The sequence below is a fragment of the Coenobita brevimanus genome, chromosome 83 (assembly GCF_032717465.1).
Source record: "Coenobita brevimanus isolate Jiangsu-jjx chromosome 83, ASM3271746v2, whole genome shotgun sequence".
Classification (NCBI taxonomy): Eukaryota; Metazoa; Arthropoda; class Malacostraca; order Decapoda; family Coenobitidae; genus Coenobita; species Coenobita brevimanus.
The window spans coordinates 3,254,189-3,259,188 of NC_137036.1; the positions used below are offsets into that span (position 1 = coordinate 3,254,189).

General features: G+C 39.3%; 1 pseudogene; it reads left to right on the top strand.

The window, feature by feature from the left end:
* The window catches only part of LOC145409839 (uncharacterized), a 33,661-nt pseudogene that overhangs the window by 10,235 nt on the left and 18,426 nt on the right, over positions 1 to 5,000 (top strand).

Genomic DNA, 5,000 nt, shown 5'->3' on the forward strand with positions numbered 1-5,000 from the left:
GAGGGGTGTGTGCTGGGATCAGGGCAGGGAAATGGCTGAGGACAGGGCGACATGGAGGCGATTTGTTTGTGGCCACCCCTTACGGGATTAAGGCGTCTAGCAATAGATAGACAGATAGATAGACAGATAGATAGAGGAGGAATATTGGCTAACATGCATCCCTTCCCTACCATGATTTGTTGTTTGTCTCTTGCTTCCTTGTTTTTTAGTTCCTTTGTCCATATTATTCTTTATCATCCTGTCTATCTTATCCTGTCTATCTCATTATATCTATCTCATCCTGTCTATCTCATTATATCTATCTCATTATATCTATCTTATTGTGTCTATCTCATTATATCTATCTCATTATATCTATCTCATTATATCTATCTCATTATATCTATCTCATCCTGTCTATCTCATTATATCTATCTCATTATATCTATCTTATTGTGTCTATCTCATTATATCTATCTCATTATATCTATCTCATTATATCTATCTCATTATATCTATCTCATTCAGTCTGTCTTATTCTATCTATCTTATTCTGTCTGTCTCATTCTATCGACCTCACTCTGTCAATCTCATTCTGTCTCATTCTGTCGATCTCATACTATCTATCTCATTCTATCTATCTCATTCTGTCTACCTCATTGCATCTATCTAATTCTGTCTATCTCATTGTCTTTCTCACTCTATCTCATTCTATCTATCTCATTCTATCGATCTCATTCTATCTATCTCATTCTATCTATCTCATTCTGTCTTTCTCCTTCTATCTATCTCATTCCATCTATCTAATTCTTTCCATATCATTCTGCCTCATTCCTTCTATGTCTATCTATTTCATTCTATCTACCTCATTCTGTCTCATTTTATCTATATCTATCGCATTGTCTCTCTCTCATTCTATCTATCGCATTGTATCTATATCTATCTATCTATCGCATTCTATCTGTCTATCTATCTAGCTGCCGCATTCTGTCTACCTGTCTATCTATCTATCGCATTCTATCTCAATCTATCGCATTTTAACTATCTATCTATCGCATTCTAACTATCTATCAATCGCATTCTGTCTATCAGTCTATCTGCTCTATCTACTCTACTATTTATCTATCTACTCTATCTATCTATCTATCTATCTATCTACTATCTATCTGTCTACTCTACTATCTATCTATCTATCTATCTATCTATCTATCTATCTATCTACTCTACTATCTATCTATCTATCTACTCTACTATCTATTCTATCTATCTACTCTACTATCTATCTACTCTCTATCTATCTACTCTACTCTCTATCTATCTACTCTACTATCTATCTACTCTACTCTCTATCTATCTACTCTACTATCTATCTATCTACTCTACTATCTATCTATCTACTCTACTATCTATCTATCTACTCTACTATCTATCTACTCTACTCTCTATCTATCTACTCTACTATCTATCTATCTACTCTACTATCTATCTACTCTACTATCTATCTACTCTACTCTCTATCTATCTACTCTACTCTCTATCTATCTACTCTACTATCTATCTACTCTACTCTCTATCTATCTACTCTACTCTCTATCTATCTACTCTACTCTCTATCTATCTACTCTACTATCTATCTATCTACTCTACTATCTATCTATCTATCTATCTACTCTACTATCTATCTATCTACTCTACTATCAATCTATCTATTATGTTTATCTATCTATCTAGCTATCTGCTCTGCTATCTATCTATCTATCTAGCTATCTACTATACTATCTACCTACTTTAACTATCTAGCTATCTACTATACTATCTGTCTACTTTATCTAGCTATCTATCTATCTACTATACTATCTATCTACTTAATCTATCTATCTAGCTATCTACTATACTATCTATCTACTTTATCTATCTATCTATCTACTATACTATCTATCTACTTTATCTATCTATCTATCTATCTACTATACTATCTATCTACTCCATCTATCTATCGCATTCTCTCTATCTATCTTTTTATCTATCTGTCTATCTATCGCATTCTATCTATCTCCAGACCATTTTATTCACCTCTTCAGCACAATGACCTGTTCTCCATCTTCACATACCTCAGTGGCAAAAAAAATAATGCTACGGCTCTACACACCCTTCCAGAGCACTTCTTCGTGATTAGCATGGTATTCTAGTGTTAATCTGAAGTTACAGCTCAGCATTCAAGTTGGAGAGGCAGAAATTTTAGGCCAAGTTGGTATAAACACACTATAGGAATGAAAGGGATGATGGTGGCTACACCTTTTTTTTTGCTAGGAAGAAGGAACCAAAGGTTGAGCCCGCATTAACAGTTCCTTCCAAGAACAAAGACAAAAACAATACAAAAGAGAGCCAAATTCAAGATCCATTCATTTCGAGATGCCTGGACACACTGCGTTTGAAGGACTGGAGATCATAGGAAGTAGGAAATACAGACAGAGGGAGACAGTTCCAGAGTTGACCCGTTGCATAAATGAAGGACTGGGAGTAACGGTTAACTCTTGCATTAGAGAGTTGGACAGCTAATTGATGGCCAAGTGTACTCAAACTGGGGGATAAATGTGACTAGTAACCAAGGAGACTCAGCCCTGCCTCCTAGCTAAGGCTCGTTGGATTTCACGCACCCACGCCTGAAACTGTGGTAGTGAAACTGTGGTAGTGAAACTGTGGTAGCGAAACTGTGGTAGTGAAACTGTGGTAGTGAAATTGTGGTAGTGAAACTGTGGTAGTAAAACTGTGGTAGTGAAACTGTGGTAGTGAAACTGTGGTAGTAAAACTGTGGTAGTGAAACTGTGGTAGTGAAACTGTGGTAGTGAAACTGTGGTAGTGAAACTGTGGTAGTGAAACTGTGGTAGTGAAACTGTGGTAGTGAAACTGTGGTAGTGAAACTGTGGTAGTGAAACTGTGGTAGTGAAACTGTGGTAGTAAAATTGTGGTAGTGAAACTGTGGTAAAATTGTGGTAGTGAGCCAGTTCCGCCAGATAAAACAAACCAAGCAAGAGTAAGTAGTGTACGTCCTTTAAATCGTCAGTAATACACCGTGATGGACGCAGGACTAAGGAATAAATGTATGGCAGGCAGTGCAAGGGGCAGGACAGAAGGAAGGAAGGGATATGGTGTTTTAGTGTACGTTTTCAAACACTCAAGGTCAGGGATGTATTGTTGTGTGTGTGTGTGTATGTGTGTGTGTGTGTGTGTGTGTGTGAGAGAGAGAGAGAGTATTGTGTAAGGACAGAGAAGAAAGAAAGAAAAGAGAAAAAAAAACCCGAGACATACAGACAGATTTCACACACATGCACACACAGACGCCTCGCTTGCTTTGTTATGCAAAGCACACACACACACACACACACACACACGCCACCTCATTCTTCCCTCCCTTGACCCTTGACCCTCCTTCCCTCTTCCCTCCCTTCCCTCATCCTTCCCTTCCCTCTTCTCCCTCCTTCCCGCTTTTCTCTCATTCCTCGTCCCCTTTCCATTCATATAAAGGCAGTGGCTCAGGTGTATAAGGTAAACACTCGTCTGACAATCAAACGGTCACGGGTTCGATTCCCAGGCTAGCCATGAGACCATTAAACGAGGTGAACTTTTGATGATGATGATGATTGTGGTGGTGGTGGTGCGAGTATGAGAGAGAGAGAGAGAGAGAGAGAGAGATGAGGTGGTGGTGGTGCTTGTGGAGGGGTTTAATATATTAAAGTACGAATCAGTGATGTTGGTGATGATGATGATAATGATGAAGGGTGGTGAAAGGAGTCAACCAGCATTAAGGAGAGTGATGATGATGATGATGATGATGATGATAATGATGAAGGGTGGTAAAAGGAGTCAACCAGCATTAAGGAGAGTGATGATGATAAAGGATGTGTGGTGATGTGTGATGGTGGTGGTGAATCCCTTTGTACCAGGACAAGTGCCACACAAGAATTTAATCCATCCAACTCTTTCTTGTTTTATTCCAGACCACAGACGTAGAGGGTTCAGCTTGCATTAAGAAAAGTATCGATGATGATGATGATGATAAGGAGGAGGAGGAGGAGGAGGAGGAAAAATGAGGGAAGCAGTATAGGAATGCTGATGATGAGAAGAAGGAGGAGGAGGAGGAGGAGGAGGAAATTGAGGGAAGCAGTATATGGAATGCTGATGATGAGAAGGAGGAGGAGGAGGAGGAGGAGGAGGAAATTGAGGGAAGTAGTATATGGAATGCACAAGCCAACACTATTTAATTCCAGGCCACAGCTGTAAGGCAGGCAGCGGATAACACAGATAATGCTGGTGGTGCTGAGGGCTGTGTTGTGATGTGCTATGCTGGTGTGGCTAGTGAGGGCCTCTGCACCAACACCAACACCACACAGGAGCTCAGTCCATCAGCCACATTCTTCTCCTACATGGCCATCAGACTAATCGGCGACATTGCACTATGTAAGTGTTTGGCGCCATAGAGTTGTTATATATGTGTTAACCTCGGCAGTATTGTTGTTGTTGTTGCTGTTCTGGTCCTAGGCTTATGAACTGCACCCTTAAATTACCTTCTTCCTACAGCCCACCACCTTCCTTTTCGAGGTTAGGGTTGAGGGATGACTTAAGAACCAACCAGCGGAGCCGCCCAGTTATGTAGGTAACACCACTTGAAGGCGTTCCCCTCCTGGCCTCATTAGGCCAGGGATGTTTTCCTAAATATCACAACTTTCGTCATACAATTGGACACTACAGATAATGGGAAAGCAATAACTTAGTTTTATGGCAGGCGGGGAAAATACAGTAAGCAATTTTTCTGTCTGGCACTATGAACTAACAGTAAAAATTAAAGCATATGTGCAGTTTCTGTCTGTGCAATCAGAGAGAACAAGGAAACCGCATACCCAGTCCTGCGATACACACGCTGGGTTGAAAGAATTATATATATATATATATATATATATATATATATATATATATATATATATATATATATATATATATATATATGTATACTACTGCGTCAT